Source organism: Mytilus californianus, unplaced genomic scaffold, assembly GCF_021869535.1.
Source record: "Mytilus californianus isolate M0D057914Y unplaced genomic scaffold, xbMytCali1.0.p SCAF_2, whole genome shotgun sequence".
NCBI lineage: Eukaryota > Metazoa > Mollusca > Bivalvia > Mytilida > Mytilidae > Mytilus > Mytilus californianus.
The window spans coordinates 88,858,835-88,877,620 of NW_026262668.1; the positions used below are offsets into that span (position 1 = coordinate 88,858,835).

The 18,786-nt window shown below is 31.8% G+C and overlaps 1 long non-coding RNA gene across 1 annotated transcript; it reads right to left on the reverse strand.

Moving 5' to 3' along the window:
* Positions 1 to 4,782: 4,782 nt before the first annotated feature.
* On the reverse strand, positions 4,783 to 18,206 carry LOC127728434 (uncharacterized). The gene is made up of 3 exons (XR_007994125.1): positions 18,031 to 18,206; positions 5,825 to 5,892; positions 4,783 to 5,426 (listed from the first exon to the last, which is right to left on the reverse strand). It is a non-coding gene; the product is annotated as an uncharacterized LOC127728434 (long non-coding RNA).
* Positions 18,207 to 18,786: the final 580 nt, after the last annotated feature.

The following is an 18,786-nucleotide window of genomic DNA, read 5'->3' on the forward strand; positions in this document are numbered from 1 at the left end:
GCTTTTGGGCTAATAGACTTATCGATTGAGTTTATAGTTATGCTATCGTTGACAACTCATTATAGTTTAGTTTGTTGTTTATATCTATTCACTTATCTACTTGTTGATTTATCACTGAAATGTTTCTTTATTTTCTGCTATGTTTGCTTGTAGATCTTTGGTATTCTCTGTTGGATTTTTATGAGGGAAGACTGACAGTGTACGTTGATACAAATATATCTTTACTGCAGGTCTATTGTGTCATTGATAAATATCTCAAATCTCTTTTTTGTTTTACTCGAGAAGAAATCAACGTCCTTATTAGATGTAGTTTCCCCTCGCGGAACTTCACGATCAGATTTATCAATATTATCTTGTGCATAATTGTACTACCCTCGATAGAATAAAAAAAAAAATGTCTTTCATGCAAAACATTCCCGAAATTCGGATCTGAAAGAACACTTTAACTTTATTTACTTTGCAACATTGCTGTTCGGCGCAAGAGGCTTCAGCAGAATTACCGTGTTGCTACTAAGCGTGCGCAGCTGAAAGCAGCAAAATGAGTAGACAAAATTGTTATTTTTATACAAAATAAGATAAACAAAGAAAAACAAAAATGGTGAATGGATAATATTCTTTCTATGAAAATTTCAAATCTTTATCAAATGGGAAATATTTTTTGACCAGAACATTTATAATCACTCAGAAAAAAATGGAATAGATATCGAGCGCAAAACAATTTCATAAGTGGGAGAAGACAGACAATATCATGACCAAAAGGGAAATTTAAACACTACACAAAAAACTAAAACAAACTAAAGGGTTAAATAAAGTTGATTCGCCATAAAGTAGTTACTGCTACACTAGTGGTGCCCGTTGCATTGCAAATTGTAAGTAAAACCGCAATGTTAGTTCGCATTCGGTCATGACACAATTAATCGAGGAAGAATTTTTGACTACGACAAGCGGAACAAAACTTGGGTCATCTGTGACACAGATAGTCAATAATTGTTAACTAAATCAAGTTGGTATCCGTAAACATTTGAGATGACTTCGTGATTTCAATTATACCGAAAAGTACTCGTTATCTATATAAATGTCATGTAAATAGGAAACCAAAATGAACGATTTATTAATTTAAATGCAATCTCAAAAATATCATAATTAATATATATACAAAGAGATATGGATGAAGTGGAATAAGAGAGATGTGAAGCAACGTTAGGTCCCAAAGGAGTACAGACTGTCTGATAAAAAAATTCACTACCATGTCTATCAAAACATCAGACATGACATCCTGAGTATGTCAGTTTCATACGACTATTTGTTTATATGCAGTTTTTGTGCAAGCAGCATACCTCTGCTAATCAATTCCGTATAGTATGAACATGCACGATCTTTACGTATCAATTGAGAATTGTAGACGCCATACGATGGAGCAGAGGGTATGTAACTGATGCAAAATTGGAAGTTTTAATTAAAAAGTTGAAATCATTACGTTTGTCATTGATTCAAGTTTTGTGTCGTCAATCTGCGTCAATATCTTGGAAAAGATCGAGATATTAAGCAGAACTTTTACTTTCAGTAGTATACTTAATGTCAAGTACACTGGGATATATAAGAAGCGAGCACTCACTTAAATGTGGGTTGTTGAGTGACAGTTCATCTTCAATATATCTGAAAGTTAAATTCAATTACTTTCCATATTTTGTTTTTGTTTTGTGTGAATTCAGCTTCATATGATTTCAAAAAAAAGTCGGCCAGTAGGAATGCACAATTAGTACCCATTAGAATAACGACTGTGTATTGAAAAATCCATTCTCCAAAACTTAACAAATATGTTGCCCATTTTTATGATATCATCGGTGTACTAGTATAAGTGTTAAGAATCGACGCGGTTCTGTATGAAGTATGACTTTTCATAACCTAAAACAAGACATTTGTATCTACGATTCTAATTTTTTGTAGAAAAAGGTCTGTTAAATGAGACAATGTATTCGATCTTTCAAAAAGCCATGGGAATAATAGTGTAAGGCGAAGTAAAAACGAAAGTGATGAAATGACTGCAAAGGAGTAGGTCCGGTAAGGGCCGATTTTGGCCTCAAACTCCAGGTTCATCTGATGAAAGATTTTTGACATTTTTTAAACACTTAAGTGTCTACTTCAGTCATTTCAATTAGTTTATGTGAATGATTTGAACTGATTTAGTCATTAAATTAAAGACGCTTAAATATGAAAAATCTATCAAATATGCCATAATATGTCACTCTTCAGATGGTTTTTGTCAAAAATGAAAGTGGCCGCATCTGTGTTCAGTCTCAACCTTTATATATGTTATGTATTATCATCAAATACAACTTACATTTAAATATTAAGAATGAACACAAATGCGGCCACTTCCATCTAAGACGGAAACCGTCCAAAAATTAACTCAAATGCTTAAATTGTGACGATTTCAGTAATTTAGCATGACTTAATGATGCTAGTACCCGATACATATGCATAGTATTGTCAAATAAAGGCAACAGTAGTATACCGCTGTTCAAAAACAGCCCATATTTATGTAACAGAAGTATTCTACTTCCCAATAAACAGCTAAAAGTTTACATTTAATCAATTTTGTAAAATTGCTCTATTTTGGGACCAAAAAAGGGGTCTTACTGGGCCTACTCCTTTGAAAAGAATGTGATGGAATATTTTGCGGTAGATATTTGGAATTTTTATATATATAAGTATCCACATTTGATTGACACCTCTGGTTGAATATAACTTATCACATTTTTTTCTCAAGACCATCTTTAATTGCAGAAAGAATGGTGGTAATAATATGAGAAATATGTTGATTCGACTATCTTGATGACCCGGCTATGTGTCGTTCTTTATAAGAATTTTTGTGAAGTTTATATACCCAGTATAAAAATGGGAGATATTGATCGTCCTTTTCTTGTGTTACATTTTTATTAGCAAAGGAGAGAAGAACGGATTTGTGATTTTTCTAAAATTCCCTCTTTCATAAAGAATTAATGAAATATCTGGGGTTTCCGGTTTTGCTGTGAACTTCGAGTTCTTTAGTTTCACAGATGACTACGAATATATTCCCATAGTCGTAACTACAATCTCGTCCCCTTTCCCCCGAATGTGACCTACCGAATTAGACATATCACCGGGTTTGTACTTAGATGAGCAACACGACGGGTGCGACATGTGGAGCAGGATCTGCTTACCCTTCCGGAGCACCTGAGATAATTCCCAGTTTTGGTGGGGTTCGTGTTGCTCAGTCTTTGGTTTTGTATGTTGTTTTGGATACTGTTGTTTGTCTGTTTGTCTTTTTCTTTTTTAGCCATGGCGTTATCAGTTTCTTTTCGACTTAAAAGTTTGAATGTCCCTTTGGTATCCTTCGCCTCTCTTTTAGACATTCCAATTTTTTACAGAATTTTTGCATATAAAAACAATAGATATGAGTTTTTGTCTGCTGTAACAACAACCATTTGTCTCGAGGTGAGGATAACGCATCCACTACCTTGGACTTCTCGAAAATAGAGTGCTCGTTGTACATCGTAAACTTTTAATGTGCTTCTGAATGTATGATAGAATGGCTTTGATCTATTTAGTTGAAGGGTCAAGTTTTGGTTCTTCTAGCTCGCACTTTACCGATTTTCAGGCATAGTCCTCAACTGCACCCATCAGTAACCTGAAATTATTCTTCCAGTTGATAGGCTGGGGAAATCGATATTTCGGGTCTTAAGTTAACAATTTTCTAAGTTTTTAATTATCTACGATGTAGAGGTGTCCAGTAATATCACAACCAGCTGGACTGTTTGTGTATTGAGACGATGGACAAAAGTGTTACATTCATTCAGCTATCACCAAGGCAAAATTGACCTTAGATGGATTTGGCTATTCGTTTTATATCCTTTTTGGTTCTATAGGTCCTTGCGTATTTTGAAACTTATATACCCTTGGTTTTTGATATTTTGGTTTTTAGTGTTCCCAATGAAGTTGGTTTTTGATATTTTGGTTTTTAGTGTTCCCAATGAGGTTGGTTTTTGATATTTTGGTTTTTAGTGTTCCCAATGAAGTTGGTTTTTGATATGTTCTTTTTTAGTGTTCTCAATGAAGTTGATTTTTGATATTTTGGTTTTTAGTGTTCCCAGAGAAGTTGGTTTTTGATATTTTGGTTTTTTGTGTTCCCAATAAAGTTAAGTCTAGAAAAGACGGACCAAATTTATAAAGTGGTATTTCCACTCAATGTACGGTGAGAGGAATGTAAAAATCTGTTCGATCCCATAAAGCGTGTGAATATGTTGTCTTTGTTCTGGACTATGGAGTAATATTTCCGTGTATTTACTAATATAAATAAAAACTTAATACAAATTAGTTCATTTTGAATGTTTTGAAATCACTTGAAGATAACTAGTGTTTTATGTAGATGCTACTATTAGACTAGGTTTATAGAAAAATAGGTACGGTACCCTATTTTTTTTTATTAACGGGAGCAAGAATAATGCTGAGAGAATGGGCAACCTTTTGATGCAGTGATGTATACAATCGCGAATTATCTAATTGGGCACATATGATCCAAGGCATTTGTTAGGAGTTCCATTCTCTCTGAACAGTAAATTACCCTTACCAATATAACTTGTATATGCACAGCAACAGTTTTTCGGTGAGGTTTAATGTGACCTGATGCACGGGTAAACATCTGACACTTTAAATCAACTATATCACTATTATCCTCCTTTTATTTATTATTTTATTTTATCAGTCTATGTATTTAGCATTGAAAGTTCACGATAGTTTTCTAACGAAAGGCAGTCATACACTGTAAAAGGTGCATCTAATTACATTTAATAACGTATTACGAATGAATAATATATCTGACCTAGACTGACCTACACGTATGTCCATATAAAAAGTTACTTGTGTTTTACTGCTTCCAGTGCAAATATGAATATTCTTGATTATTTGTGCCATAAAGTTATTATTTAATTTCCGTCAGTCATATAATTAAATAAAGATGATCTATAGATTTGTTTTGATTTTCCTATGAGAAAACATCGGATAGATGACAATCCTGATCAACAAATTATTATTCCTCAATATTTAATGTTTTAATATCCGTTTACAACGGTTAATCTGACATTAAAACCAGAGAAGAAACACTTTTACCAAACTCTGTGATATCACCACGAATATCTCGTTCCATTAGTGTCCCGGATGAACAATTTACACTTCAGAAACTCCTTACAACATTTGAAACGAGAAAGGAAATTGTCTGACGGATGAAATAAGAGATCCACAAGGTGACTTTATAAAACATTTGTCACACTTGACGCCGGCGTTTTTATCTATTAAACTCAGATTAAGATTTATTGTACAGACATCCGGAACATGTTCACTATTCGTAAACTTTCGGTCAATTGAATGTTAGGGTGTGCTTCAGCTGTCTAAAAAGAATGAAATTAAAGATAAATAAAATAGAATTGGTACATGAGTTATCAATTCTTAAGTGTTCTATGAATAATTTAGAATCTAATCTAATCTAGGTTTGATCCACCATTTTCCACATAATAAAATGCCTGTACCAAGTCAGGAATATGACAGTTGTTTTCCATTAGTTTGGTGTGTTTGAGCTTTTGATTTTGCAATTTGGTAAGGGACTTTCCGTTTTGAATTTTCCTTGGAGTTCGGTATTTTTGTTATTTTACTTATTTTATAATGCATCGAAGCAAATAAGCACTTTTACCGTTAGAGAAAGTTCGCTGACCAAAACTGTTTTTTCAAGAGTTTTTAATCTATTTTTTGGGGACATTCCACATGAAATTCCATTACTGACCAAACTTACATCTATTTTTGGAGATCCAAATGTTCCTAGACACCAGTCTCTCTTCATTGACTAATTTCTTCTGGTACCTACAGAAAAAATCCGAAAACAGTATCGTTTTGGTTGTAAATCAGACTACATAAGATTCTTGATGAGAAATTAGGGAATGAGGAAATATGAAAATTTACTTTCAAACTCAACTCATACTCGAAATACACTCTGAAGAGGAGCGGATCAAATCAGATGTGGATATTTAAATAATCAATCCCCAAAAAGATATGTAAGAGTTAGTACAATCATTTACTTCATGCAAAATATATTCAAAAAGTAAATGAAAAATGACTTCTCCACCTTTTAATTAAACACTCATTCCTCACCAAAATTTGATTGAACAAATTTAAAGATTGAGTCAAACTTTGTTCTTTCAAAAAGAGCAGTCAAAGAAGATAAACGCATCTTGTTTCCTTCTGGTCGACCTGTTTTTGTACTCGTATAAGGCAGAATTCATTCAAAACCTTCTAAAAGACAAAAAGAAAAAGCACCTTGCAAAGTTCTTTAATTTTACTTTCAGATATATTGATGTCCTATCACTGAATAACCCATATTTCAGTCAGTACTTGCATCTCATATATCCCAGTGAACTTGAAATTAAGGATACTACTGATACAAGGACTGCTTCATACCTTAACCTTTTCCTCAATATTGACCCAGATGGACGACTTCACACTAAAATCTATGACAAACGGGATGATTTCAACTTCCCAATTATCATTTTCCCATTTCTCTGCAATAACATACCCTCTGCTCCGTCGTATGGTGTGTACATATCTCAATTGATACGTAATGGTCGTGCATGTTCACACTATACTGACTTCATATACAGGAGTTGGCCCCTAACGCAGAAACTGCTCCAACAGTGTTATGAGGAGGAAAGATTAAAAATGACACTCCGTAAATTTTATGAACACCATCACGAATTGGTTGATCTATGCGATGTATCTGTGTCTAAACTAACTAATGACATTTTTACCACGTCTTAGATTGTGATTTAACATCTTTGTCGTCTGTCTGCTAAGTACCGAACGTGACCTATTCCCGAATATGACTGTTATACCGAGAGTGAATTTACATTGCTATACGACATGTCTCGGTATTTTGTACATCCAACATTCATGTATTTATTTTTGATGTTTTTGTTATGGTTTCTGTTGAATAATGTGTCATGTTGTATCGTTTGTTGTCCAAATAATTATAAAATTGCCTTTTAATACCATCATTGTCATATTCCCGAATATGACTGTTATACTGAATGTGAATTTGCATTGCTGTGCGGCGTGTCTCGGTGTTTTGTAGATCCAACATTAATGGATTTATTTTTATGTTTCTGTTATGGTTTCGGTTGGATAATCTGTTATGTCTTATCGTTTGTAGTCCAAATAATTATAAAATTGCCTTTCCATACCATCATTGGCATGTAAATTGTTCGGACGAATATTGTGAAAATAATTGTATAATGTTCGAGATTTCATGTTAGTTACGTAAGTGCGTCACTGTTTTTGAATCCTATGGTCTTTTTCATTGATGGAATATGTTCGTTGTTGTTCTGTGGTTTGCATGTTGTGTCGACTATTATATTATTTGTTTGTGCGTTCTCTGTTATGAATGTTCTTGCGTGTTTTGTGCTGTATTTCTGTCACGTAGTGTTTTAGCGATATTTTTTTAACATTGTCATAAAGCGGGAGGTTTGGCATACCATGAGACCAGGTTCAACCCACCATTTTTTCTTAAAATGTCCTCTACCTAGTCAGGAATATGGCAGTTGTTATCTATGTGTGTTGGCATTTGTTTTTGTTGCACTTCGGTGTTCCTGTTGTTCATTTGTTTTCCTCTTATAGTTGATGTGTTTCCCTCGGCTTTGGTTTGTAACCTTTTTTGTAGACAAAACGCGCGTCTGACGTACAGAATTTTAATCTTGGTATCTATTATAATTTAAATGATCTGCTTGACGATCGCAGTTTGAAGTAATCAATGGTGTTATGTCAAAAAATATCGTTATTATTATTATTTTATCTCAGAAATTATTTGGAAAAAACTAAGGCTGAATAATCTTACTTCCATCTGACGACCAAACTGACCAACCATCTCGATTGCTTTACCATTTATAAAATAAAGGGTATAATAATCAAAAACGACATTAAAATTCTTATAATCTTTAAGTAATTTCATAGCGTCAAAGAACAATCAGTTCATTGAAAAAAGTTTGTTTAATGAAATCAATGGATAGCATTGCATAATTACTATGAAAGTACTAGGTAAAAAAAAAAACAACCTATGAACAGAATTACCATCAGTAGAAAAATATACATTTGAATAGGATAAAAAAAAAACAACACGGAGAAAGATTAAATATCATCTGAGGAGATAATGGAACAACATACAGAAGAATAAAGCATCATCTGAGATGATAAAGGAACAACAGAGAGAAAGATAAAGTATCATCTGAGGAGATAAAGGAACACAAGAGAGAAAAAATAAATATCAACTGAGGATTTAAAGGAACAACATAAAGAACGATAAAGCATCAGCTTAGGAGATAAAGGAACAATAAAGAGAAGGATTAAATATCATCTGAGGAGATCAAGGAACACCAAAGAGAAAGATAAAGCATCAGCTGAGGAGATTAAGGAACAACATAGGAAAAGATAAAACATCACCTTAGGTGATAAAGGAACTATGGAGATAGATTGAATATCATCTGAGGAGATAAAGGAACACCAGAGAGAAAGATGAAGCATCAGCTGAGGAGATATAGAAACAACTTAGAGAAAGATAAAAAAAAACATCATCTTAGGTGATAAAGGAACACAAGAGAGAAAGATCAAATATCTTCTGAGGAGCTGAGGAGATAAATGAACAACATAGAGAAAGATTAGATATTAACTAACTGAGGAAATAGAAAACAACATAGAGAAAGATAAAGCATCATCTGAGGAGATTAAGGAATAACATACAGAAAGATAAAGCATCAGCTGAGGAAACTAAGGAACAACATAGAGAAAGATATAACATCATCTGAGGAGATAGAGGAACAATAGAGAGAAAGATTAAATATCAAATGAGGAGATAAAGGAACAATATACAGAAAGATTAAATATCATCTGAGGAGATAAATGAATAACATAGAGAAAGATGAAACATTGTTTGAGGAGATACAGGAACTATAGAGAGGAAGATTAATTATCAACTGGGGATTTAAAGGAACAACATAGAAAACGATAACGCATCAGCTGAGGAGATAAAGGAACAATAGAGAGAAAGATTAAAAATCATCTGAGGAGATCAAGGAACACCAGAGAGAAAGATAAGCATCAGCTGAGGAGATTAAGGAACAACATAGGAAAAGATAAAACATCATCTTATGTGATAAAGGAACAATAGAGAGATATATTGAATATCATCTGAGGAGATAAAGGAACACCAGAGAGAAAGATTAAATATCATCTGAGGAAATAAAAGAACACCAGAAAGAAAGATTAAATAACATCTGAGGAAATAAAGGAACACAAGAGAGTAAGATGAAGCATCAGCTGAGGAGATCAAGAAACAACTTAGAGAAAGATAAAACATAATCTTAGGTGATAAAGGAACACAAGAGAGAAAGATCAAATATCTTCTGAGGAGCTGAGGAGATAAATGAACAACATAGAGAAAGATTAGATATTAACTGAGGATATAGAGGAACAACATAGAGAAAGATTAAGCATTATCTGAGGAGATTAAGGAATAACATACAGAAAGGTAAAGTTTCAGCTGAGGAAAATAAGGAACAACATAGAGAAAGAGATAACATCATCTGAGGAGATAAAAGAACACCAGAGAGAAAGATTAAATATCATATGAGGAGATAATGGAACATCATAGAGAAAGATAAAGCATCATTTGAGGAGATAAGAGATAAAGGAACAATAGAGAGAAAGATTAAATATCAACTGAGGAGATACAGGAACAACATACAGAAATATAAAACATGATATGAGGAGATAAGGAAAAACAAACAGAACGATAATACATCCCATGAGGAGGCAAATGAACAACATACCGAAAAATTGAACATCACCTTAGGAGATACAGAACATTATGGAGAACGATAAACATCATCTGAGGAGGTAGAGGAACAACCACTGTAGTAGAAACGTTTATAAGGAAACTTTTTCAATTGATACTAGTGTAAAACTATGATCATTGTAGTTAAAGAAATCGTTGGGAAAGACACAACATTTTTGTTAATTAGAGTCCTCTATCACTGGTGTTCATTTTATTTCGTATGCATTTATCTTCGTTCATTTTACATATGTGTATTTAGAATATATATGATAATAGATTCAAATGCTCAGGTAGCATTCGATGCAAGATGCGGCCATACGAGTTTTCCCCCTGTGATATTTCATTATGCGAAATAGAAAAAAGCAAAGGTTATTTTGATTTCGCTTTAATCATTTACGTGTTTCTGTACTTTCGCGATTTCGCGTTTAAAGTCTTTTTAACAATTACAACATGACGATCTAAAATATATAAAAGCCATTTGTAGCAAGTAAAACGTTACAATAGGAATAAAATAATAAAATGAAACTATAACCTGATATTAATTGTTTTTTTCCCAGATATTGTATCATATATGTTTGATGTAGAAAATTTAATTCTAATATAATGAAAGAAAAACATTCTTCAATAATAAATGTTTTTGATTAAAACAAATCAAAATATTGATGCGAGTGTAAAGATATTTAAAAAGGATAACAATAATAAAAATTAGAATATAAATGTTTAATTCCATGTTACACAATGTTAATATTACTTATTAACAAAATATTTTGATCGACGTTATCAGTTAGTTAGGTTTATTGAATATCAAAATGATTTGAAGACATGGTAGGTGTAGTGCCAATTTAGAGTGAATTTTCTACATCACATGTTTTCATTTTTTCTTGTTTACAGAAAGTAATACACGAAAATGCATAACAGCAATCACAAACAATACTGAACATACCACACCAACAATCAAATCCTTTTCCTTAAAAAAAATAAATAGAAAAAGAAATAAACAAGAACGCAATCCAAAATAGTCCTTTGATGTGTATTAACAATAACGTTATCAATATTTCTGAACACGATACGCATTTCGAAAATAAATGTTTCATCAGTGATGCTCGAGACCAAAAAATTATAAAACTTTATTAAACAAAATGAAGAGCTTATAAACCAAAAAGGACAAAAAGTATCGCCAAAGCCGGGAAAGGAATCAAAGCTTTGCATGAGGGAGATATATTCCTTAATTTAAAATAATATCCAAAATTTTGTAACAGCAATTTTAAATTGTAAATTTACCGATTTTGCCCTATTCCCGATTGTGACATTTTGACTGTGTCTGGATTCGTATGGCGGATGAAGCATGCATATTAGAAGACGCGTACTTTGTCGACGCACCCAATAATGCTGCTCTTTAAGCTTTCTCTCAGGTTTTGTATTTTGTTATCTTGATTTGTATCTTCTTTATCGGTTTATGACATTTGAATATCTGTAAACTACTGTTGCCTACTTTTACACAAGATTTGACATTTTTATATGTATTATAAAGTAGAAAGGATATTTCTTGTTATATTTGATTGTTGTAATTTTTGCCAAAACATCTTCTCCAAGCAGTATGAAATGTTATTTTGAAATCCTCAAATGTACAAAATAAATGTTCAACTACTAAAAAATTAATTAGATTTTAGACATTGGAAAAATACTATTTCCTCTCATTTATACTAAATTGGCTTGCGACAAGTAAACTATGTATAAAGTAAAATCACAAAAATACTGAACTCCGAGGAAAATTCAAAAATGTAAGTCCTTAATCAAATGGCAAAATCAAAAGCTGTAGAAAATGGTGGATCGAACCTGGTTTTATAGCTAGCTAAACCTCTCACTTGTATGACAGTCGTATCAAATTTCATTATATTGACAACGATGCGTGAACAAAACAAACAGACACAATAGGTTTTGTTTTTGTAAGGTTGATTCCCACAAGTCCTTCAAAACATAAGTATTTCAATAGAAAGTTTTAGCGAAGCTAATGCCAAAAGGGTGCATGAAAAAGTATGCTCAAGTAATCTCATTTGTATAAACCGCTCAGGTTTACATGTATTATTTTCTTTAATGTGAATAACTATTAGTCATTTAAGGCTTTGATTGTGAACAGGTAATGTGTTATTGTTAATACATGCGAATTATAGATGTTGATCAAACTATAATTCAAGAAAGGAAAACAAAGGTAAAAATGCTCTTATCAAGTTGCATTGAAATCAATGAGAAAGAATGTGAATCAATGTAAAAGCTAGACATGGAAAATTGAAAGAAAACCGAACATCTATAGTATTGTAGATTCTAGATAATAAGACTGCAGTTTTCGTTTTATCTTTGCCAAAATTATGTCAAATTACATAATTCCATTCATTTAATGATATTCTGAATGATTATATAGACCGTCTACAATTACATTCAGCTTAACTTCATTTCTGTGCAAACAAGTAAGATGATTTATTCATAGTTAATAGTGACGTCTAACAGGGACTTGTCGAAAATCCATTTGCTTATAATATTTACATTATAGAATGTGTGGTTAAAATTTTTAGGAGCATATAATAATTGACATATTTCTATCAACAATACCAAACGGTTCCATATCAACCTACGTTATTTATAAACGTGGTTAAAATTAACTATGATTTTAAAATGCATATGAATATGTATCTTATTCTTATTATCTTGACAATAGGGTCTTCATTTGTGCATTTGAAAGTAAAAGGTATAGTAAAGTTTTTGCAAATTATAAACCGTTCCTATAAAACTTTATCCATTTAATTTATGATAAAGATTAGGTATAGAATTGTTAATCTTATTTTAATTGTATAATAATGTTATTTTTTGTACACCTGAGCATAATATGTATAGGACTATTTTCTATAAATAGTTAACGAATTGTATCAAATGCATCTGTTCTGTTTTATAAAATATAAGTTCTGTAAATCACATTGAAAGATATTTTAAGAGACTTAGGTTCAAACGTCATCGGCAAGTTGACCTTAAATGAATTTGGATACTCTTCATTTGCCCCTTTTTATCATATAGCTCATAATGTGCGCGTTATTTTTCATGCAGATTAGGTTCGTGTGTTCCTGATGATGAAATCCATAAAAGTGCTTCGGACAAACACAATTTATCAAGTTGAAAAACTGGTTTGGCATCATAGATTTGATATAAAAAAGAAGATGTGGTAAAATTGCCAATGAGACAACTCTCCACAAGAGACCAAATGACACAGAAATTAACAACTATAGGTCACCGTACGGCCTTCAACAATGAGCAAAGCCCATACCGCACAGTCAGCTATAAAAGGCCCCGAAATGACATTGTAAAATAATTCAAACGAGAAAACTAACGGCCTTATTTATGTACAAAAAATGAACGAAAAACAAATATGTAACACATAAAAAAACGACAACCACTAAATTACAGGCTCCTGACTTGGGACAGGCACATACATACAGAATGTGGCGGGGTTAAACATGTTAGCAGGATCCCAACCCTCCCCTAACCTGGGACAGTGGAGTAACAGTACAACATAAAAACGAACTATAAAAATCAGTTGAAAGAGGCTTAACTCATCAGATGGATAAAAATACAAATACTACAAATACAAGTGGACGTGGCCGGGTACTTGGACATCCCAACAACAAAAAGACACAAAGTACAGATCAGAGAGTACTCGCAGTTACTGACAGCTAGTTCAAAGCCACTAACAACTAATAAAAAAAAATCGTGCATCTAAGACTAAATTATCAATCCGTACACATCCAACATCCAATGGATTTAGTGTAAAGACGTCATAAACAGTCAGAGAAATACATGACCTTGTGCAATGCCAAGATACAGGTATCGACAGATTGTAGATCCATGAATGTGTATATGTATATAACAATAGTAATTAGTTTGCTTTTAATTTACTGATAACAAAATCAATATTAGTACCAATAAAAACAATATTTAATGATCTAATTACAGTGTTGAATTGGTAACCTTTTAGAATCAGTTTATTTAAAGGATCGATAAGTTTACCAGGATCATTTCTAAATTTCCGGGCACGGTAAACAACATTGCCGTAAAAATGAGGATGTGCAATCCCGTTTGAAATAAAGTTTTCTATAGGTACAACCAAACTTCAAAACCAAATCTTTATATCTGTGGAAGAATTTAGTAAAGGGTTAAAGTAATTTGTGGTAACGAAATCCCTGGCTTAATAATTTACCAGTTATACATAGACTACGTTCGTTAAAATCAAAAACGTCACAACAGACACGGGCATAGCGAACGAGTTGTGAAATATAAACACCGTAAGATGGTTCCAAAGGAACATCACCATCCAAAAAGGGAAAATTAACAATAGGGAACGAAAAATCGTCCCTTTTGTCGTAAATTTTAGTGTGGAGTTTCCCGTGTAAAACCGAAATATCTAAATCTAGGAAAGGACAGTTGTTACCGTTTAAATTTGATTTATTTAAAGTAAGTTCCTTTGGGTAAATTTTGGCAGTATATTGAGAAAATTCTTGATTATTTAACGAAAAAATATCATTAAGATAACGGTAAGTATTGTTGAATTTATCAATTAAATGCAATTTAGACGGGTCTTTACTGAGTTTGGTCATAAACTGGGATTCATAACAGTACAAAAACAAGTCTGCTATTAAAGGGGCGCAATTAGTACCCATAGGAATACCTACAACCTGTCGATAAACTTTGCTGCCGAAACGTACATAAATATTGTCAAGGAGAAAATTAACAGCTTCAATCATCTCATCACACCTCCAGTAAGTATATCTAGCATATTTACCTTTCTCATTAGAGAAAAGGATATAAATGAGTTGCAGCTAATATATTTGCATTCAGATTTACCAAACGACCATTTAATTAAATAGTCAAATTTTTGTTTGAAAAAATTGTGTGGAAGTGTAGTGTAAAGAGTAGAAAAGTCGAAACTGTCAACAGAATCAAAAGGACCATCAAAAGCACGCAGGGATGGATTAATCGTAATCTGTAATCGTAATCGATTGTAATTGATTACATTTTTTCCAGTAATCGACAGTAATCTGTAATCGAAGATTTTTTTCGATTACATGTAATCGTAATTTAATCGATTACAGCAAAAATTATGATGTAATAATCGATTACTTTTCGATTACATTTCGATTACTTTAGTAAAATAGTTTGATGAAATATAAACTATTTTAAAAGAAAATATGTATGTATTTAGCACTTTATAGTACAGATAAAATAGAATGTATTGATAAGACTTCAGAGTTTATCAAATGCTTTTTTCTATCTATTGTCTCAAGCTGCATTATGATCAACCAGATCCCCTACCAAATGTTACTTTATATCTAGGTTTTGAAACAAATGGATTTATATGCTTGTCAATAATTCACGACCTTTTATATTAAAATAAGAAAATAGATTTGAAATAAGAAAATATATTTAGAATAAGAAATGAGTCTTAAGTTAAAGTTAAAGTGGTAAGCTTATTTGTATTAAAATTCCTTAAATCATAATTTTCAATAAGAGTTGGAATTTTAGCTTAGAATAGATAATCAGTTGATTCCTTATAATGTTATGATATTAAAATTAAGAAAGTACACAAAATCCTTTTGACAATGAACAAATGGCTATGCATTTAAATTCTTTTTTTTTTCAGAAATAGATGCATGTATCCCATTTTGACACTGTAAATATATATTGTTTATAATTTTTTAGAGAATAAAAAAAAAACTTCTTGTCTTTACTAATCAGATGATCAAAGACTTCTAATCAATAAGATGGAGACTGCTTTCATTTCAATTATGTCTAATTAAGAGGGAGATTTCCATTATTTTGCCCCAGGTTATATAAATTGTACTCCATTGACAGTTTTATATCCTGTAATAAGGCTGGTTATCCAAACAAAAGGATTAATTCATGCACGTCATACTTTGATCTTTATAAAAATTACCTGAACTAATTAATTATTCTATTTATTTTTTTCAGAGGAAACTTCCAAAATTGTAATTAGCTATGTTAAAATATATCAGTTTTTAATGAGTAAAAGCAAAAAAGCTACCCTAAGTTAGTTTGACATCAAAATTTTTGAACAAAACTACAATATAAATAAATGAATGATGCAATGCGAATATGTCATCTCATGTTGAAAAGCCAAAATTTCAAGAACTTTTGAATATTTCTTATCCTCAGTAAGAGATTCCATCTAAAAAACAACTGTCAACTTAAAATTTGGAAACAATGCTTTAAAAGTTGTTTAAGTAAACTTCTAAATTTCAACTATACAAACGTTGAGCAACATAATTGTGTTTAACTTACTTTATTTTTTGGTTATTTTGTAGCATGTAATTGACAGTAATCGAAAAGTAGTGTAATTACTTTTGATAAAGTAATCGATTGCAATCGATTATATACAAAAATCAGAGTAATCGATTGCACAAAAATCCTTCATGTAATCGATTATTAATCGACTACATTTGTCAGTAATCGTGCCCATCCCTGAAAGCACGTAATTTATCTAAAACATCCAAAGAATTTTTTACACTCCAAAAATAGTTACTTCCACTATTTTCATATATTTTATTACAATAGTTTATGATAAGCTCTTTGATAGTAGTTAAGGAACTTGTTAAAAGCACTAAAAAATTAGTTGTAGAACACTTACTAGAGGCTGAGATGAAACGATATTTTACTGGTTTTTTTGTGTAGTGTAGGTAACCAATACATTGTAGGGACCTTCAAATGTTCAGAAGAAGCCTGAAGCTGTGATATGGTTATGATATGTTTGTTAACTATATGACTCTCTGTGGAGCGCACAGACTTGAATGTAGATGAATTTAAAATTTCATTCTTAAAAACGTCCGTGTAGTATTTACGGCATACCACCACCACTATAGTTGGGTATAGCCCTATTTATGCTGTCCTAAAGTCAATATGTGTCGTTGAATGTTTGCAAACTTGAAGGTTTAAGGCTGCTACTACGAACTCTGATAGTTTGAAAATATAGTTTGTTATATTTTCATTAATCAGAATGAATCTATAGTTAGTAATTAGTTTATAATCATGCACACCATTAATACCTTCGTTTTTTACAGCATTGCAGAAGAGTGTCACAAACGAAATGGTTGGAAATGGTTTGGATACTGCTGTTGAGATTGCTGTTGTTGGTAGTACGACGTGCTCATCTTATTTGCATAATGTCTAGTTTGTTTTCTTTGCACTTGTTATGAGTGGCTGGTCACGTTATTACTAGTGACCTAACATTGTCAATAACACATAATTGTAAGTTATGTTGAAATCAGGACACTCCAGTATGTTATAATTGTTATTTGGACTTCAGAGGGACATAGGTTCATAATCCCTGTCAATTCTCTATATCCTCTTCGCCTGTCTGCTCAGGAGATTTAAAACACTGACACGGAATATGAATCCATATCCACTATGAAGATCCAGAATAGCATATAACATATAGATATATACCACATTGCTATCCTTGTAATGCAATCTGGGTTTCGAGTGAATAGTGATGAACATTTATTTCTAATGAGTTTAAAATATGCTTTCAATTCTGGATGAATTTTGGCGTATTTGTTGCCAATTAGAGATTCTAAAAAAAAAATCCAGAAAGAAGTCATCCTTATTATATAAGATTGGATAAACGTCGATTGGCAAACTATACATTGAAAAAAAACAAGACGTGATGTACAATGATATTTAAACAAGACTCATAGGAAACGTTGAATCGAAGTTTGCTTTCAACTAATTTATTAGATTATTGCAGGAAATGGTTTTCAATTAGGTCCAGGTAATATACTGCTGTAAACATAGCTCAAAGGTTGGGTTTTTAAAACTTTCTTACAGATATGCTCTATTAGTAGTAATGAGGTTCATGTCATGTAGTAGAGTAAAAGAGTCAAAATATTGTTGTCACGGATGTCTGTCAAGAAACTCATACGCCTTCCTTGAGAACAGGTAGGTTAATGCTACAATTGACACTTTTGTTAATATTTTCAGATGATAGTACATTGAACTGAAATACGTTTATGAATAAAAGAAGATATATGGAAGTAAAATCTCCGAAATGATACGAAAGTCCATACCTTCAAATCTATAGATCATCGTTACGCCTTTCAGATGAAGAGTCGGGTAATCCACAATCCGCACAATAAACCAATGAGACAACTTCAAAAGATAACGTTATAATATTAGTTAATATCATGGAACGAAAAATAATTATAACAGAATTACAAATTTAAATCTGATTTTTGTACGAATCTGGCACTACCAATTTAACGAGAAAATTTAGCTTTAATATTTGAAATATGATTGAAATTAATACTGGTGATATTCATCGCATGAAGTGATTTTGAAGATATAATGTGATTTTTGACTTCCTTGTTAATAATATTTATGTTTGAAATCTATTCATTTAAACATTAGACGCTAATCGGCTGTTTACATCTTTGTGAACAAACAACAGATACAGCAATAAATTTTATTTTTGAAATATATCTGACTTTGTATATCATAGATGTTTTAAGTCAACAACCTTTCAAGTTATTGCTTACTTTATTGTATTATATTAACTGTTTACATTTATATTATTACACATCCACGTGCATTTTACAATTCACATCCAACGTTTTAGGCAGTTTCATATATGTGTCTTCCCTTACATATCCTATACAATAAGCACTGTTAAAAATAAAAATGATAAAATGTAGCTTTGGGAATATAAACAGTATTATTATATTTGTATATAGATAAAAAGGGATCTGAATTAATTGTCAGTTAGACAGTAATCCAGTTTGGATGCTTATCTTGGTCTTAAGGATGTGCGCTACTCTGTTTCAAAA